This window comes from Carlito syrichta, unplaced genomic scaffold (genome assembly GCF_000164805.1).
Source record: "Carlito syrichta isolate Samal-C Ts95f unplaced genomic scaffold, Tarsius_syrichta-2.0.1 Scaffold303673, whole genome shotgun sequence".
In the NCBI taxonomy this organism is placed as follows: Eukaryota; Metazoa; Chordata; class Mammalia; order Primates; family Tarsiidae; genus Carlito; species Carlito syrichta.
In genome coordinates, this window is record NW_007247769.1 from 1,750,903 (window position 1) to 1,771,487 (window position 20,585).

General features: G+C 42.4%; 1 protein-coding gene across 1 annotated transcript in view; it reads left to right on the top strand.

The window, feature by feature from the left end:
• Positions 1-20,585, top strand: part of KCNMA1 (potassium calcium-activated channel subfamily M alpha 1) — a gene marked incomplete at its 3' end in the record, with an annotated part of 543,667 nt that overhangs the window by 207,244 nt on the left and 315,838 nt on the right. The window lies entirely within an intron of this gene.

Consider the following 20,585-nt stretch of genomic DNA (forward strand, 5'->3'; position numbering starts at 1 on the left):
TCCTTCCGCCTCAGCCTTCCAAGTAGCCGGAACTACAGGCATGCTCTACCACGCCCGGCTAATTTTTTTGATTTATTGTAGAGATGAGGTCTTGCCAAGTTGCCCAGGCGGGTCTCTAACCCTCGGGCTCAGGCAATTCACTCACCTCGGCCTCCCAAAGCATGGGATTACATGCTGAGCCACTGAGCCCAGCCACCTGGGACCAGTTGAAGCAACATGGCAAGACCTTGTCTTTACAATAAATAAAAAAAATTATCTGGGCAAAGTGGTATGTGCCTATAGTTCTAGCTACTTGAAAGTCTGAGGTGGAAGGATCACCTGAGCCCAGCAGGTTGAGGCCATGGTAGCCATGAGAGTGCCACACTATATTCCAACCTGGGTGACAGAGTGAGATTCTGGCTTAAAAAATAAAACAAAATAGAAATAAAATAAACAATCCATCGAACTCACTTATTTGCTAATCAGTGTTCACAGACAGAAGTTTGCAAGAATGACTTTGGTTAAGCATATTAGGCCATCTATCTCATCATGAAGGAAATGTTTGATGTAATGTTTTGGAGGTTCTGTTTAAAAGTTCCTTGCATTTAAACTACATCTATTAAATTAGTGTTGTGTTGAAATAACTATTAACTCAAAACCAAAGGGGAAAAAATCGAACATCGCATGGGGCAGGTACTTGTTAAGTATTCTGTTGTTTCATTTATGTAAATAAATTTCCTTTGTGGATCATCTGTGCCATTTTGTTATTTCTCCTTTTGTACAAGCCTGGTGGAATTTGGGTAGTTCCTTAAAAGAGAACTTGGTGATAGGGACCTTAATTTCTGTCCCAGAAGCTGGCACCCAGTGGACTCATGGCAACTTGGGCTACTGTCCATTTCCCTTACATAAGTGGAGATGGCAGTTGTGAGCCTGGGGGGAGGCCAGCTGGTGTTCCAGTTGCCTGCTGATAATATTATTGACATAGTGAAGTGTGCCGCCAGGCCACAGGGTCCTCTCAGATGCCTAGGGCATGCAGGTCACAGGGAGAGCCCTGTACTTTTGGGGCTGACTGATGTAGGGGAGCAGGGCTGTCTGCATGGGGGACAAGGGACTGCTTGGTTCAAGGTGGGAATGGAAGTGCTCCCATGTGGTTTGCCTGCTGAGGAGGTAATTGGAAGAATGGGCTTGGTGATCTTGATCTGACAGCCATCAGGAGACTTCCTGAGGGGCTGGAGGAGATAAGCCTGTCAAGAGGCTCCCAGCTGTGGACTGTGTTAGACTTAGGATTGTTGCTGCTGTTGCTGCTAGACAGGGATTTTGTCCTCCCAAAAGAATAGTGAACACATTGCAGGGTTCTTTCTTAAAGCACCAAGAAATCACAAACTCTGTGGCTAAGTGAGGTGGAACCAACCTACGTCATGCAGTCAGCGGGTGCCTGCCAACCTGTCTTCTGGCCTGGCCAGTGGATAACATTCACACTTGAGTCACAAGCTCAAACTCCCTTTATTTGTCTCAAAAAAGCATGTTGAGATGTGAGTAACAAAGCCTTTTATTTTAAGGCTCAGATCTGCTCTAGTCAGACAATCAGTTAGTCAATTGGCCATAATGGGTGGTTGATATTAACCATTATTGATAGGCATTAGATTACTGAGAGTTGAGTTGGTTCCAAGGCCCACTTCAGCACCTGGTTGGCTGGGTGAACCTTGGGCAAGTTGGCAACCTTTCTGGCCTTGATTTTCCTGTTGGCAAATGGGGATGATCATAGTACCTCCTTCATAGATTTATGGTGAAGATTAAATTAGTCAACTAACCAATACCAGCCTTTTGTTATGTTAATTTTGAGGGCTCCACATCTGGCCATCTCCCCTACTACTGTATTGTCACATTCAGACTGAGAACTGCTGATCAACCTAATAGTCTCACTTTACAGGGAAGATAGCTGGGGTTCACAAAGACTCAGTGATGTACCCAATGGCAGAACTAGGACTAGAGGTGTCCCTTGACTCTTAATCCCTTTTCTCACACTGCAAAGCAGAAAGCTAATTGTCTGTGTAACCTGTTTGCTCTTGGGCACTTTGTTAACTAGAAATCTTCATTAATTTGGGCTCCCATTTATTGTCAAGACACTCATAATTAATCTTTAGATCAACAACTCCAAGTCTCTGGAGAAAGATGCCACTTGCTTCAGCAGAGTGTTAGTGTTCAGAGTACTTTGTTTTGCCCAGTGATCTGCACGGTGATCATCCATGTATGTTATGTCCAAGGGGGAGTTCACAGGTAACCAGAGTGCATGCTTAACCAACACTTTCTGTTTACTGAGTGACAACGGAGTTTATTGCCACTTGATCTCCTTGGCCAGCCCATCTGGGTCAACTAGTTTGTCTCTGGTGTTTGCCCTTTCCATCAAATTGCTCCAGTGCCTAACAACCTGGCTTCGTGGTGACAAGTTTGTTAATAGTGGAGCTCAAGAGAAGGCGGTGGTGACTCCTATTGCCCGGAGAGTCTGCCATCTGCCTGCTGAGTGATCCAGGGACCTGTCAGCCCTGAGTTGATGGTTTGAGATGCTGGGAGCAGGGAGAACACCTCATGGGCTTTCAGCCTGCAGTGAGTCCTGGTGATCAGCACTTCCCACTCCCTGCCAGGAAACCTCTCTCTTTGCAGACTATCCTCATGCCACCTCCCATCTGAACAATAAATGTTAGTGATTTGCAAATACATTTTTCAGAGACAGGCAAAAAGTGCTTAGAGTGTTGACTTTTGCCTAGTCCACAAACAAGATAATTCCCAGTTGTCCAGATGGATGTTCTATAGTCAGATTTAGGATCCCAAGTTGGCTTCTCCCATCACTGATCAAGTTTCTGGACTCATCAGCCTCTTTGAACATTGCTAGAGTGGATGTGACGAGAAGGAGAGGAGGAATTTACGTTGACGGTACTTGCCTCTCTGTGTAGGTACAGTGTCTGCACTTTCCTGATCCAGGCTCCGTGTATGTGAGGGTTGTGCAGGGGATGGTTGCACACTGCTTCTGGATTATCTGTGCAGAATGTTCGCTTCTCTGTGAAGAGATTGCAGTTGTTTGTTATGTGCAGGGAAGTATCTGTGTTTGTAAAGAAGACTTCCCCAAGTGTTCATCTCTGCATTCCATTCATCTTATTAGAGCCATGCACACCTTGACATATGAATGAATTGGGTCTGTGGCTGAATAGGTTCAGATTTGCTGAGCAGGCCAATTCAGGAAACTATCCTCTATTCCCCTGCCATTTCCTGTGTACAGACACCCTTCCTAAGTGAATGTGGCATTTGTATTGGATAAAGGCCATAGCTCAGTATGAAACGTGATTACATGTCTACTCTCATCCTCAAGAGGCAGTGCTTTCCACTTAGGTTATTTTAAAGGACATGTATACTGTTAGACTCACACAATAATTGGGTCAAAGGTGTTTATAGACAGAGGTGGAAGGTATGAACCACCAACTTAGAAACCTAACCTCAAGAGAGATGGAGATCTGAGTGAGGATGCATAAAGTTCTAGCAACCACCACACACACACACTATCCCTAGTCAGATTTGCAGAGACACTGATATGCTAATAACATTGCTCCTTGCAGGGGGAGAATTCACAGGTCTGCAAATTCCATGAATTCTAATGTCTCACTCTGCAATTTTAGAAACGAATGGACTAGAATTAATTGGAAGCCTTCTTTCCAAGGGAATTTTGGAAATTTTTAGGTGCCACAGAGCACTGTTTGTTTATGCATAAAACCCCATGAACTGCAATGAAAATCACTCTAGATGACATTAAGAGAGATGGCTATTACCAGGGGCATGTGGTATGAATTTAAGTGGTGCCCTGGCCCAGCATCAGAAGACACAGACTTGCATAGTGAGAAGGTTATGTTTCCTTTTGCATTCTCTTACCACAGAGCGAAAGTCTCCCCTGGGTTCTACCAGGTGTCTAACACCTCTCTAAACTTTGATAATCAGCCTCCAGCCTCAGGCTCTGAGTCTTTGCTTGGGTGACAGTATCATGTTGGAATTTAAATGATCCAAGTTTTCTTTTTTGCTGTATATTTAGGGATACCTTCTAGTTATAGCAAGTGAGATGGGCTTTCCATTTTTGGTAGTAATATAAAATCCAATTTAAAAAATAAGTTTGGAAGGATGTGGTCCAAAGAAAATTACACAATTAATTGTACAAGTAGAAGGAAGTGCAAGTATAAATATGTGATTAACAAAGCACATAATTTATTGTGCAGGGAACCCTCATTATAAATGTGTAATTAATTAATTACATAATTAATTGTGTAGGTAGAACCTCATTATAAGCATATCATCAGGACAGGACATGAGTGAGAGGTAAGGAGACCTTGGCAACAAGGGATGATGACTCCTTTGATTATAGCAGCAGGCAGTATAGACAGATTCTGCCCTCAGCTTGTAAACAACACCACCATTTCCAACAGAGAAATACTGATCCCCTTTCAAAGGCACCGTGCTGAGTAAGTACTTTTCATACATGTCGTTTAATCATCCAAACAACCCCATGAGATGTGTATTATAGCACACACCTTGTTTTAAAATGAGGAAGCTAGAACTTGCAGATGGTCACTGACTTTCCCAAAGAGACATGACTGGGAAGGGGCAGAGCCAGCATTTGAACACAGCAGTTTGATCAGAGTTTGGCACCTCACTTCTAAGCCACTTCCAATTTAACACCTAATAGCAAATAGCAACCCTAGAGAAATGTAATAAGAGAAAATTCTAGTCATACTAGTTTACTACCTTTTGGCAAGTTGAGTTTATAGTGAGGGAAAAGAAAAATTTCTTTTTTAAAAAGGCAAAACACCAACCTAAACTTTGGCAGACCCACATGCAATCCCTATAGGAGGATTCATTTTCACCTCTGTTTCAGTGTCTGTCCTGTTTCTCTCATGCTACTGCCTATTGAAAATCGATTTATGTTCTCAAAGTCCCTAGTTTGCTCATTAAAGATTAGAATGTATTGTTCTTGCTCTCAAAGTCTGGATTGTCAAAGCCTCTTGATTTGGAATATACTTGGCTTACAAGTATGCCAATATTTATACATTGATAGGAAGTTGTTGTCTTTTTTTCACATAAAAGGAGGATCCTTTTACAACCAGACTTGATTTACAATCCATCAGCAATTTTCTTACATATTTAGCATAAGTATTATGGGATAATATATGCTTTCTAAAAATATACACGATGTTCTGCTCAGCTGAATGCATTTATTTCTTTTTTTAAAGTTTTCTTGGTAAATTTCAAGAGCATCAGGATATTACTTAAGTTGGTAGGTTTTATTAAACCTCCAAGAACATAATTAACTCATTTTACAAATTGTTAGTGCTTACAGAAATTCATGATAAATGAGACCACTTAAGACCATTTTGTGAGAACAGGAAAAGACAGTTTGTTAATGCTGGTCCTGTTCTCTGATATTGTGAGAAATAAATGAATGTTTATCACTAGCTGTTATAACCTTAATTTGAGAATTCTTTAAAGGCATTCACATATATTTACAGACAATAATGCTGGTGTTTAGTTCAATGTTTTCAGCTTAACTAAGTCGCCCCTGAAAGAGGATTATAAAACCGGGCCAAGCTGGTCAAAGATGTTTGATTTGGTTCTGCTGTAAGTTTAACATTTGAATATGCCTGTATGACACCCTGGGCCATTCTAAGAAATTTAAAAAAAATTATCACAAGGCAGTCTCAACCTATCTTCAATTGTACTTTACTCTACTCTCCCAGGGCCTGAAGGATTTTGTTCCAGGACCCTGAATTTTCATTCCTCATTGTGGGGACTGTATTTCCAGAGCAGGGTTTCACAGTGTACCTCCCTTCTTCAAATCATGCCGGTCACCCAGTTGCCTTTCCTGAACCACTAGGAATCATCCTTCCCTTCCCCAATGCTGCGTTTCACTCTCCCCCTCAGTGTCTGGGCTCTGGTCCTGTTGTCTTTTGCCCAATTTTCCAGCATGTTGCAGTCTTTCTTGCCCCTGGAGTTTGCACGTGCTGTTCCCTCTGTTTGCACATGCTGTTCCTTCTTTCTTCTGTTCTCCCCATCACCCCCACAACACACATCTTTCACCCAAATAGCACTTACTTATCCTTCAGATCCCAATTTAAGTGCAGTTTCTCAATAAACTTCCTTTCACCTTGTTTCTTTGTGAGGAACTCTCCTAGAATTGAGCTCCCTTCTTTCATGCCCTTATTTCATTTGGGATAATTAATTATTGGATGACTATCTACCTCCCACATTAGGTTACATTGTTAAGTTCCCTCAAAGCAACTATAGTCTGGTTTTTGCTCCAGTTCTAGCCTCAGCATGTAACTCCGCACCATGCACCTACCAAGCACTCCATTGAGTACCAGTGGATTGCCAGTGGGTAGGGGTGACTGTGAACATCCATGTTCTGCCCTTCTCTCCTCAGTGCCAAGGATCTCGCTCACTACCACCTTCCTTGACTTCACACAGAAGTGGTCTCTGATTTTGAGTCATGGGGCGTCAATAGAATGAGTGCCTGAAGGGCCCATAGTGTTCCTGGCATGTACTGGATTTCATCAAGGATCTGACAGGGAATGTGGCTGTCCTAGTCAATCTGACAAGCACTGTCTTGGTTAGCTGCGGGCCACTAGGATTTCTCCCGGAACAGCAAGACAGCCAGGCTTTGGTGGACTAGCTGATCTGTTTTATTTGATTTATTTTATTTTATTGAGACGGGGTCTCTGTTCTGTTGCTCAGACTAGAGTGCAGTGCTGACTGTAACTCCAACTTCCGGCCTTAAGTGATCCTCCTGACTTAGCCTTCTCAGTAGCTGGGACTACAGGCATGCACTATCATGCCTGGCTAATTTTTTATTTTTTGTAGGGATAGAGGTCTCACTGTGTTGCCCAGGCTGGTCTCAAACTCCTGGTCTCAAGCAATCTTCCCCCTCCCAGCCTCCCAAAGTGCAGGAATTACAGGTGTGGGCCACAGGAGGCTGGCTGATCTGGAAGTGAAATTCTGCCTTCTCTCTCCTCTTTGAGCCAGAGTGAGGTGGTTTTAAGTTTCATCTAGATAGCCCTTAGATCGGCAAAAGAGAAAATATGAAGTTCTTATTGAAATTATTGGTGTAGAAAGAAGAAATTGCAGGTGAAGAAAGAAGGTGGACATTTAATGACTGTCGTGGGCACTGTGCTGGCACATATACCCACTATCTCCTTGAACTCAACCACTGTCACAGATTAGTAAACACAGCCAGCACCAACAACCAGGTAAATGGATGGTATTTAAGCTAGGTCTATTTGACTCCAAGGCTTATGCATTTTCCACTATAACTTCTACCAGAAAGGAACTTTGGCCCTCACTAGTCTGACTCAGTAGTAGAAAGTACTTATCCTTCCAGAGGTAGGATTGTATTTAGCTGGCCTCAGAGGTCTTGCTGTTGCAACCACTTGTGTTTCTTTCTTCTTCTTCCTGAAAAAAAAAATCTGTAAAAATAAAATCTGATTTTTTTGTTTGTTTTGGAGTCAGGGTCCATCTATGCTGCCCAGACTGGATTCAAGCTCCTGGGCTCAAGGGATCTTCTCAAATAGCTGGGACTACTGGCCCACACCACAACCAGCCACTTGTGTTTCTTATCATGTCTTCTACCTGTTGTTAAGACTGGAGTCTGGGAGACTGAGTTGGTCAGGAGGCATAGTCAGGACTCCAGAAGGGCAGGAAGGATGCCATAGACAAATTCTGTCCTTCTCCATTACCTTGTCTGTCACTTAGCCAACAGAGCCCCACAGTCTGCATGTTCAACCTACAAAAATTCAGTATACCTGCCTGCACACACCTGATATCTGCTGTTGTGAAAGCCAGGGATTAAAGATAAAAAAGACCAGGTATGGTGGCTCATGCCTGTAATCCCAGCACTTTGGAAGGTAGAGGTGGAAGGATTGCTTGAGCCCAGGATTTCAAGATCAGCCTGGGAAACATAGTGAGACTTCATCTCTAAAAAAATTAAAAAATTAGCTAGATATGCTGACATGCACCCGTAGTCCCAGCTACTTGGTGACTGAGGCAGAAGGATTGCCTCAGCCCAGGAGGTTGAGGCTGCATTGAATCATGATCATGTCATTGCATTAAAAAAAAAAATTAGCAAAGTCTTCAGAGAATGATGCTTGGCTTGAGATCTGGAGCAGGAATCAGAGTCACCTGAAGAAAGAGGACTGGCTGAAGGAGGGAGAGTGAGAATTTTTCAGATAGAGGAAATAGCATTTGCAGAAACTGGAGAGAAGGGAGGCACAGAGGACGGCACACCTGAGTCACCAAGGAAAGTCCAGTGTGGCTGAGGTGTGTAGGAGGAAGAAAGCCTGATGCCAGAGGTCAGGGCCGTGATGGGGATCAGATCTGCTTCCAGACTCAGTTCTCTTGCCATTCTGTTCTGTAAAGGATAAAGGGAGAGGGATAGGATCTAGGGGATGGGAGGATGGTGGGAAGGAGTTGGGGAGAATGGCTAAGTGATAGTGATTGAAAAACAGGAGTTGCTAAGAGCATATTTTAAGTATGGTGGTAGAGTCAGCCAATAATAAGGGTTAGAAAAGTCAAGGATGACGATGAGGTGAACCTCCCTGTGAATCTCTATGAGGTCTCCCCACCTTTTAGAATAATAAATATCATAACCTCCAGACATACCATTTGGGGTGTCTTGGAGAAACCCCTTCAGCCACCCACTTTCTACCACTCCAGTCCTAGGCAACCACTTATCTATTTTCTACTAGTGTATGTTTAGGTTTCTATAGAATTTCCTCTTCTGGACATTTAATCCAAATGGACCTATACAACATGTAATCATTTGTGTCTGGCTTTTTTTTCATGTAGCATAATGATTTTAAGGTTCATCCATGTTATAGCAGGTATCATCAATACTTCAATCCTTTTTATTGCCATCCAGGTATTTCTTGACTCTCTGAAAAGAAGTGATCCCTCATAAGGCAGCCACCAGTTCCCTGGTATGGCTGGAGCAGAGTGCCGTCATTAGTGATTGTCTTCAATCTTGTTGGATCTTAGTGGTCTAGATCAAGTCAGCCTGGATTCAGGCCTCTCAGTTTCTCTTTGGCCCTGTTGAGCAGCAGCTGTTTCCTAGCTATGTATCCCCATTATGGTTCTGGGTCCTGGGTTATTACTGTTCCTTATATTCAGGGCTACCATGTGCGGTTGCGTAGACTGAGCACTGCACAGGGGGGCCCAGCTGAATGCACAAAAAAGGGCTAAAATATAATCAGCACCCCACTTGCCAAGCTAGGATTCTGATAATGGGGCTGTGTTTAGCCAGAGGGGGAGGATGCTTCTTTCTAAGTCATACAGGCCTTCATATTGGCTTCTGGTGGTCCTTTGGATAGCTTGCTGCTATGTTTGGCACTTGTCAGAGCTAAGGTCCTGGACCCAGCTAACATGCCTTATATTTGAATTAACAAGACTGAAGTGGCGAGACTATAGAGAATAAAATTACAGATATTTTCTAATGTATGAAATTGTTCCCATGAGGAAAACTTTTCTACTTAGATCTCCAGCTCTATCACAAGCAAGGAAAAATTTTAACCTCTTTATTTCTCTTGTTGTTCCCATCTGTGCTTCTAACTTTGGGATTGAGCATTTCTGAGGGTGAATTGGTTTTAAAAATAATTTTCACAAGAAGGTAAAATCCTGACTTTCAGATATCAGAATGAATACGTGTTAAAGATCTTATTCTGCTCCTTAATCAATGAAGGAACCAGGCAGATGTTGCATTCGGTTGAAAAGAATAGACACACTTATAGATCAGGACTATTTAAATGAGTGTTCAAAGAAATGCAAAACTCTTTTTTTCCAAAAGGGGAGAGGAGAAATCAATCACACCTTTCCTGGACAGGGCAGAATATGCATGTCTATAGACAAGAATTATTTATACTGCTATCATTTATCAATAATTTACCAAATTATAAAATAACTTTTTGCAGTTAGAATCAGATACCTAGAGTGCTGTTCTCCAGAGTCTGTCAATAACTCCTTCTCTATACAAGTGTGTATTTTCCCCTGGGTTCGTGATCTGTGGGTGCTTCTAGCCCATTGGTGAACCTAGATAAACTTCACTTGAGATTTCAAGACAAGGACAAGATTTCTTTCAGGTTCCAAGTGGTCGTTGGTAAGTGCTGTTCTCTATTAGAGAAAGAAGAATCTGGAGATTTTCAAAGGCAACTGGTGGGTTGGAAGAGCAAGTGAGATGTGATTGGGGCTCAGAGAGAGATCCCTATCAGCCCAATGACTGGGAAGGAAGGTCTGCATGTTATTCGTAAAATCATCACACACATCCTGTGTGACCTTTGGGTTTGCCATTAATCTCTGCCTCTTCAAGACAGGAAAATAAGTATTATTGTAAAGGGTACTGAGGTTCTCTGATGAAAGGTACCAGTTAACTGCATAGTGCTGTTGGTAATTTTCCTTTTGTCTTCTTGCTGGAATTTTGACACCCTGGGTAGATTTATCTTCCAATCTTCCATCTCCTCTCTCCTCTCACCATTAATTTTCATTGCAGCAGGTGGGGACCCCACCGTGGGATTAAGTATTTCAATAGCTGCACTGAGATTTTTCTATTTACCCTTGAAAAAAATCTGTTATTAAAAGTCTAAACATCCTCTCCAGTTTCTTTCCTTTCCTCTAAAATGTTTAAGTGAATAGTCGATGGGATAATTATTCTAAATGTGGTAGAGTTCACATTGTCTTAAAATAGCTAGAAATTCCAAATTAGTCTTGCCAAAGCTTAACAAAATTCTTTGGCTCTGCCGGAGACAGACCAGAGCTGCAGGTGGTGGAAGGGAAAACATTGGAGCTTCCAAACAAACTCCAAAACCAAAAACTAGAAGTGTGGAAACACTTCTGAGCTCTGCTTGTCTAGAATTTACTATTGCTATTAATCACAAGAGGATCTTCAGGTGTATTTTTACTCTATGAGAAAAAGCCACCTCTATGGGAACGTCTGTAACAGATTTGCAATGCAATGCACTGCGTGTCTGCTCAATTAGCTTCACTTCATGAAACTGACTAGCAGAGGGATGGATAATAGTAGCTGGAAGACTTATTTTTCCTTTTAGCAGTGACGCTTTAATGACTTTATTATTCCTCAATTTTCCCCCTGGGTTGTGATGATATTCTTTAACAAATTGTCATGTGATTCTTAACTTTCACCACAGCAAATCTCATATACCTTTAATTGTTGCATTGCTTTGGGTAACCCCATATGGCAGAGAAAATCATTTTTGTCTTCACTGCCATTTCAGATTTTCATAATATGAGGTTGAGGCTGGATTTGGGAGATTGCTTTGATCTTTTCCAAATGCAGGAGAGAGGAACAGCGGCAGCAGGTCAATTCAGTGCACTAAATATTTTGCCTTTCGGTATGCAATGCTACAACTCATTTACATTCACACATTTATTACTTACTTACTTTTAATAGATTGTTTTCCCAGCCATTCTAGCCACACTGATCATCCACTTCTCAATTCCTAAGGTGTTGACTATCTTTCTATTGACATTTCCATTGAACCATACACAATCTGATATGATTGTCCATCTATTTGTTGGGTATTTATTTTGTCTCTCTATGGGGAATATACATTCCTTAAAGGAAAGAGTCATATTTTATATTCCTCTTTTGTCCTCTGTAGCATCTAGCAGGTGACCAGAGCACAGTAGGTGCTGAGCAAATTCTTTTTCAATAACCTAAAGGCAAGTGACATTTGGTAGACTCATGCTAAGCTACATAGATTGCCACAATGATCTACAACAGAGCATTGTGATTATATATGTATAATCAGAGAACAGACTGGAGAAGTTCACCATGCTTGATTTTAAATGGGAAAGGACATGAAGGGATATGAATGAACAGCTCTTGGCATTGAATAATGGAAAGATATAAACGTTTAATTGTTTAATTGTGTGGATGAAAAGGAAACATCTCTAGCATGTTTTTCTGCCCTGAATTCTTAGAAACTGAAAGGTCTCAATAGCCCATGTCCATGAGGATAACCGTTGACTCCTCAGGCAGCTCTGAAAATGAGTACCTTCCTATTGAGGTATCTGGGGTTGAGTGCAGAAACAGGAAGATCATTTAGGAGGATATTGTAATAATCTGGTGGAAGATGATGGCACCTTGGACCCAGTTTGGGGCAGTGGGAGTGGTAAGAATTGTGGTCTGCAGGATCTATTTTGATGGTAGAGCCAGTTGCATGGAGAAAATGATCAGGGCCCTTTTAGTGATTCCAGAAGCCCAGAGAATGTGTTCCAGGAGAAATGCCATTCTCAGTACAGAGATACTCCACATGCCTGGAGGCCAGTTTTCTGAGACAGGTCCTGGTGTCCTTGTTGTGTCAGTCCCAGCTACTCTGACAGGTTGGCAGGTGGACTGTGTGTTGGAGAAACCACCAAGTTTTCTCAGCTAATTCCTCTCCCTGGGGAGCTGGCATCAATCATTCAGAAGCTTTTAAAATACATTCACTTGCTGAACAGTCCCCTCATCCTGGCCCAGCCACATCATGGAAAAACTGTTGTGGCACAGCCTCTGTATGTTGCTTTAGTTGATCGCTTTATTGTGAAGGGTGGAGCTGATGTCCAGGGTATGGCCTTCTTGGTAGAGTTTGGCCTGGAGCACAATCTCGCAAACTTTGCAAATGGACCCTGTTAGCAGCTCCTCACCTTCTGCTCCATTCCTCCCCTACAGGAGGGCTTTTTCCCAGGGAAGACAAAACTCTCTGGAAAGCAAAGATGACTTGCTGAGAACATCTCAGCAGACCCAGAGCCGAGACAACAAATAGTAGGAATGAACCATGCAGCCGGCTGGCCCTCAGGAAGGTGTGGTGGTTTGAAGAATCCCAACTGCAGTTCATTTACTATCTGTGGGACATTATGAAAATTACCTGACAGACCTGGGCCTCAGTTCCCTCAGCTATAAAGTAGGGATAATAATAATAGAACCACAGCCAGACATGATGGTTCCTAAACTGGTAATCCAAACATTTTTGGGAGGCCAAAGGTGGGAGGATTGCTTGAGCCCAGACATTTGGGACCAGTCTGGGCAACATAGTGAGACTTTATAGCAATAAAAATAAATAAATAAAATTAGCCAGGTGTATTGGAATGTGCCTGTAGTGCCAGCTACTTGGGAGGCTGAGGCAGAAGGATCGCTGGAGCCCAGGAGGTCAAGGATGCAATGAGCCATAATCAGGCCACTACACTCCAGCCTGGGCAACAGAGTGAAACCCTGACTCAAAACAAAAACAAAAACAAAAACAAAATAATAATAGAACCTATCTCCTAAAATTTGTTGTGGAGATTGAATGAGTTAATATAAGTAAAATATTTAGAATAGTGCCTGTACCATATTTTGCTTGCTATTAATATTTTATTATATTATTTATTTATAATATATGTTATATTATGATATGTTATATATTTACTGCCTTTAGTTATATGTATTATGCTATTAATATATTCTCAAGTCAGGCCCATCCACTAGCCCTTTGATACCCACCCCCTGTGGATTTGGCTCAAGTTAGTTACTGGATCAAACTGTGTGTGGACAAACCTCACTCTCGATACAGATATTGTGAACTGAGTACCTACTAAACCTGGATCTGTATTGGAAACTTCACATCGGTGTTCCACAAACATGGATATCTATTTTAAAAGTGAAGAAACTGAAGAGCAGTGGTTTAAGTAATGTCCTCAGGGCCATGCAGCTAGGTTTAAATCAGGTCCACTGACTGCAAGCCCAGCCCACTCTTCATGACCCACCTTTCCTATGCTAGGTCGGCGAGTATACACCTCTTGCAGCACAAGGTATTCTGGGCAGTTATTCTCAACTTGGATCAGGATTCTGAGTGTGTGAGTCTGGGTTAGGCCTAGGCATCTGCATATTAGTAGGTCCCTGCAGGATCTTCCAGAGCCAGTGACCTCACAAGTATACTCGATTCACAGTGGTGGAAGGCAGGCAAAGGATGGCCTCAGCTCCTGAGGGGTCTTTTTACATAGGTGATCATCAAACTAAATGCAAATGCACAGCAAGCGCTGATTCTATGCATATCTGCAATGCTCACTCTGAGTAGCAGCTTAGTTAACTGTTGGGGGAATGGGCATCACATTTGTGCTGTCTGACCTCAAAGAAGGAAAATATCTTAGGTGATATGTGTGGCCAGGAGAAGTTTCCTGAATACAACTCCATGGACTGGCAGGATTTGTGAATGTGAAGAGAAGGGACAAAGGCAGAGAAGTGGGGGCACCATTTAAAGAAAGACTCAGAGGTGAAAGGAATCTGACTGACAGGGACCAAGGCTGGTGAGTACTCCCACTGGGACATTTCCCTACTTCCCCTAGTGAGCTAAAGACACATCCCGCAGAGCCCATGGCTCTTTGTCTTGTCTTCCTCTGCTTGCTTTAAGGGGCCCTCCTAGGAGAGGTGGAAGGTGGCATGACCTCCCATGGCAGATTCCTTAAATGTATTGGGCCTTGGTGAGGACTGGTCCTCCTTTGCCATCCTTGGCTCCTGTTGTTCATGTCCCATGCTCCTTTCATTTCCCTCTGGCCCTTCTACTGGGTAATGATGGTAAACCAATGCAACCCAACCTACTGAGAACTTACTGGAGATGTGGATGATGTCCATGTGTTTTGTGGAGCTTGTGGTTTTATGGCTTTTGCTTCTGAGTGGTTAGGCCAGCTATATCCTTGCTGGAAGAGCAAACACTAAGATGATAGCCTTAGAAGGCAGGCCTTCTGGATATATGGCAGTTCTTCCCTTTCTATCCATCCTCCCAATGTTGCCTCTGTCTCTGACTCACAAGGATACTGGACCAGGCTTGTTTTGCCCATCTTGCAGTAAGCCAATCACTGAGACAACAAGTTTTGTAGTAGATAAAGTATTTTATTCACCGGTCAGCCCAGCAAGAAGAAAGAACAGCTCTCAAATCTGTCTTCCCAAATATAGGGCCTAGGGATACATGTGGGATAAAGAATAGGGTGGTCTGAGGTATAGGGAAAAGTGATTGGTAGTGAAGAAAGTTGATGTAATTGATGGTCTGTGTAAGTGGAGTTGGCGTTTATGGCTCTTCACAGGACACATGTTCAGAAAATGGCAGTGTTAGCATGATCAGAAGGAGGAGTGTTTGGCCTTCTGATATCAAAAAATCACCTCTTGGGCATTCCCACAGACCCACTTGAAGAGTCAGTGGTCTCAAGCAGTTCAAACTGGACAAGAGTTGCCCTCTAGTTCCTAAAACACAACTGTAAGCAACCATTACCATAGTGATATCCAAGTCAGAGATGTTATCTCTAAGGAAGTTAGTGGGAGTTTCGTTGTCTACTGTTTGACTTTATGAAATTTAGTCATATGATTTTTAAGATCAACTAGAAGTAACTGATTTAAAGCAAGCAAGGCAGGTTAAGTTTGGTTGGCTTAATCAGGCTAGTCCTCAGCTTCAACAGTAAGTTCTTGGATAAGTCAATTTCTCACTGGGTCCCAGTTTTCTCCCCTAAAATTCAGGCCCAGGACTAGGTGATCTTAATTCCTTCTCAGAGTAACATTCATTGACTTTTTGAACCCAATATTTAGAACTATCCTAAAGTTCAGTTCTTCTGACTTTAAGAAGACTTCCCCTTCTCTATTAGATAGGTATGGGTCTAAGAGCCTAGATTTTCTGGGTTTATTCTCCTTTGAACCTCCTGCCAGGCAGAAGCTAGTCAAGAAGTCAAGAAGGGAATCCTGAAGCCTAGGGCCATTCCTTCAAATCTTAGCTCACAAACCTTCAGTTGGTATAAGCTCTCTGAGGTCTAAGCTTTCCAAATAGGAAGCTTAGACCTCCTGTGTGGTTGATCCAGTGATTATTCATGAAAGAGTCTCAGATGAAAAGCTCTTCCACACACAAGATAATCACTGCCAAGCTTTTGCACTGACATACAAATCTGGACTGGGACCTGCCATATGTGATGGGCTAGGTAGGCCAAAGCTGCAGGGGTGAAAGTATTCGCCAAGATAGTTATGAGTTAAGAAAGATAGATTCATTAAAGGGAAGATATGTTGTGAAGGGCACAATGGGCAGGACAGCAGCGAGAGTTTGCTATCTGCCAAGAGATGGGGTTAAATAGAAGCAATTATTTGACTGTAACGGGATTCAGTGTGGGCTGGGGAAATTACCTGTGGGATTCAGTGTGGGCTGGGGAAATTACCTGTGGGACATGGAGAAGTTTGCAAATTGACTACATGCAATGCCAGAGGTTTCTAAAATGGCTGTGACTGTAGGGTTTTGTCTCTTTAATAGCAATAGTTGATTGCTTTTTGCTTGTTGTGGAACCAGCAGGGAGTAGTTAACTACTTTTTTGTTGGCTATGGAACTAACCATAAATGTTTTACAGCTGGCTATTCAGCTTTTACAATTCTTGTCATTATCTCATTCTGAGACTTCATTCCTCAATGTAGTTTACTCAGTTTACCCAACTGATGCTGGCCTAATTGGGCCTCATGTTTCCCTACAGGATCTTATGATTAATCACCATGTGTTAACTGCAGGAGGTGATATTTCTTAGAATGGTGGGCACCATGGCCAATCAAGGCCCATCCCACCTCAGTTTGTATCACTTCCTTTCTCAGCTTCTCTCTCTCCAAAGCTTAGAGAGGGCTTCTGTAGTGGTGAGGTTTACCATCCAATAGAAAGAAACTCCATGACAGTTGGCTACACAACCAAACTTATTCCATTTCCCCTGGAAATCAATAATTATTAATCCCCTACATTCTCCCAAAGCCTGTAAACCTGCCTTCTTTCTGTGTCTCTGGGATAGCAAATGGAGTCAGGGTTAGCCAGCCCAGCTTTGTGGCATCCAATATGCTTATATTTGTGCTTTTGGCTTGTCAGTTACTTTTGCTAGGATGAAATAGTGGGCCTTCCACTAGGCATGGCTCAGCAACTCTGCTAGTGTCTGTGCTTTATTGGGCAATAAATTAACACAGGGCACTGCCAAGGAAACAGATAAATGGATAGGACAGCAAACACACTTTTAACAAGGAAAATGGCTTTGTTTCTCAATAGCATCATTTAAATGATTAGCTCAGTTATTGTTTAGTTCCTTGATTGGGCATTGAGGGAGGGGGGACTCCTGATTAAATGCATTGATAGAATGGAGTAGGGCATCTTCATTGCCTCCGTTGGAAGGTTTGGAGAAGAGGAGGGGATTTGTTTAGGATGCAGTGTCCTGGGAGAGGCACACAGTTTAGTGTATGTGATACAGATTTTGCCTGTGTTTTAAGCCTATAAATAGCATGTGGTCTTGTGGCTGGCTGTACCTGCAGGCTGTAATCAGGATAGTCACACTTGAAAGAGTTAAGAGGAGTCTTTTATGATTTGTCATGGTCATTAGCTGCATCCTCATGTGAACAATGGCAAGAGGGAAGGAGACTCTGTGAGGAAGCCCCTTGTTTACAATGCAAATCTCCACAAAGCCATGAGGAATGCTAGCCACCATCACAAAGGAAAACCTTCCAGGCTTAAGAGAAGGGCAATAGAAAACAAACAAAAAATGAATCCCTTTCTTTCCTAGACATGTACATGTAAACATCAAATGGTGCATTTCTTTTCATAACTAATTTCTAGGAGGGGTCTTTTCCTCATTAGAATGTCAACTGCAGTCGGGTTCGGTGGCTCAGCCTGTAATCCCATGCCTTTGGGAGGCTGAGGTGAGTGGATTGCCTGAGCCCGCAGATTCGAGACCCGCCTGGGCAGGTGAGACCTCATCTTTACAATAAATCAAAAAATTAGCCGGGCGCCCGTAGTTCCAGCTATGTGGAAGGCTGAGGCGGAAGGATCGCTGGATCCCAGCAGGTCGAGGCTGCCGGATCCCAGCAGGTCGAGGCCGGGAGCGGCCACTGCACTCCGGTCTGGGTGACAGAGTGAGACTCCAACTCAAAAAAAAAAAAAGATTGTCAACTGCATACAGAGCCTTTGTCACTTATTCTCTGCAGTTTCCCCCATGCTGGGAATGGTGTCCAGAATTCAATCAATATGTGTGGAATACATAAAATTATAAGTGGACTGCTTTCTACTCTCCAAATTCATCCATGTTTTCTTTACAGCTTAACTGCTCTTTCCCTAGCTCCTTCCCCAACTACTCCCTCCTAAGTGACCTTCCTTTCCTCTGCTCACCCATGAACTCTTCCTTTTCTTTTTGTTGGAAGTCAAGGCCTTATTTTGGACCATATTTTCTATTATCTCAATTTGGCATTAAAACCTAGAGTATTGATCTGTTTTAATATCCATTTCACAAACCTGTTCAAGATTGCTGTATCATTTTTATCTGTGTTTCTCTAGGAATAGTTGCCTGAATGTGAATTCAATTCATCTTGCAAGTATAATAGTTTATCATAATAGGCTCTTCATGTAATGTAATAAGTACTTCTGAAAATAATTTAGCCTTTACTGGATTCATTTTTTCACTTCAAATGATAGGTTTGTATGCTTAATCGCTCAAGAACTCAGCTTTCTGGTAAAAATTGAATTTACATTTGCATGTGACCAACCTACAATTTAAACAAAAACAAAAAACAAAGGAAGAATAAGAGAGAGGCAGGAGGAAAGAGAGTAAGAGGGAGAAAGAAAATATGAATGTACATTTCCGCCTATAGCTTACTTTACAATAAGTTTTGAGGACTTATTTACTCTTATGGAATATATTTACAAAAAGTAAGTGCCATTGGATTTGAAATAGAGAAAATGGTAGATGAATAGGTGTTTCTTCTGCTTTAGGGAACGTATCCTGGTAACTTCTGATAAAGGAAGCTTTTCAAGCTTTCTCATCTCTGATGCTTATAATATTTCCATGTATTTCTTCTTGGTAGGGGGTTTAGAAGAAATGGCAACTCTTTGCAAAGGGATTGCTTTATTGGAACAAATCATTTGCAATAGAAATGTGTTTACTAAGATAAGTGCCATTTTAAACGTAGTGTGCTATAGCCCTGGCAAGGAATCTTAAAGATGACTCAAAGCCTTTTTTTGAAACGCTGCCATATAATTAAAGAAAACCAACTTAATAATCTAACATTTAGCATTATTCTTTACAGGTTTACTGTTGGACTGGGAAACAATTGCAAAAATAGCTTCATTTAATTAGGATAAGAAACATACACACATATAGATGCACTTATATATATTTACTTCATTTTAAAAATTATTATTTGTGGAAATATTCTGCTATGTATGACTAAGAAAATTAATTTAGAGTTTTTGCTTTATCCATCCCAATCATTCATCAATAGATATTCATTGAGAATGTGTCTTATGACATCTTAAGAGGACCACAGGAGGCACGTACATTCAATATCGAGGGGCTTATAGTCTAGTTGGGAAGACAAGACATAGACACAAAGATAGTTAACTGTGCATATCAAGTAATCTGGGATCAAGTACCTTCAAAATGTGAAAGTGCTTTGGTATATCAAGCAAGGGAAAGCAGGAATATATATGTCAAGGGGTGTGTTCATTCATTCATTCATTTACTAACTATGTATAAAGCACATACTATGTTCCAGGTACTGACCTAGGTGCTAGGTATACAGCATAGACTAAACAGACCAGGTCTCTGTCCTTATGGAGTTTATCTTCTCTTAAGACACACAGTAGACAAGTAAAGAAGTAAATAAAGTGATTTCAGGGAATGATAAGCCACTGAAAAAATGAGACCGTGTGAGGGGACAGACCAGTGCCATGTCCACCTGTATACATATACGTGCTCACAACTCAGCACGGTTTTAGAAAGGATAGTCAGAAAGGCTTCTAGGAGGAGCTGGCCTGAACTCAGACCTGAATACGGAGAGGGGACCTGCAGAAAGGGTGGCATTCTATTCTCACCTTGGAGGACCAGGAAGATATGGTTTGCAGGAGGGAAAAGGGACAGACATCCTAGAGCATTCAGACTGAGTTCTTTGTCCCACAAGGTGTGGGATTGCAGTGTTTTATATCAGGGAAGAACGAAAGTGAATCATTTGCATGATATTGGCAGGCAGAAGGCTGGTAGCTATTCACAGGCGAAAGATGTTCTCTGTATCTTCCAGTAAGGTCATTCTGGATTGAAAGGTATCAGAGTGCTCAGTGCCCAGTTAGCAACCATCGTGCTGGGCATTTATTTAACATTTACCTCTAGTGTACTTACTATGTGCCAGGCACTGTTTTGAGTGATTTACAAACCTTTGGTTGGAGTTAGGGAGTCTCTTAACCAGCTCTCACTCCTGTCTCCTGCCCTTGCCTGTTTCTTGGCAAGGACTGAGGCCTGCATTGCCACAGGCAGGAAGCAGCTGTCCACCCATCCTGATGCTTGAGGGCTAAACTTGTCACCTGGTCCCAGAGGTACTCAGAGGCAGGAGGCAAGGGGAACCCTGTGGAGCCAGAGAACAGCCTGCCAAAGCAACTCAGGCTACTGAGATCCAGGCGGCAGCAGCAAACAGCCAGTCACTGTCCAGCTCCGGCCCTGTTCCAGCCTCTACTCTTAACTGCGTCTTCCCAGAGGTCTAGCTTGCGGCAGCCTCCTGGTCACTGTGGTTCCAAGAA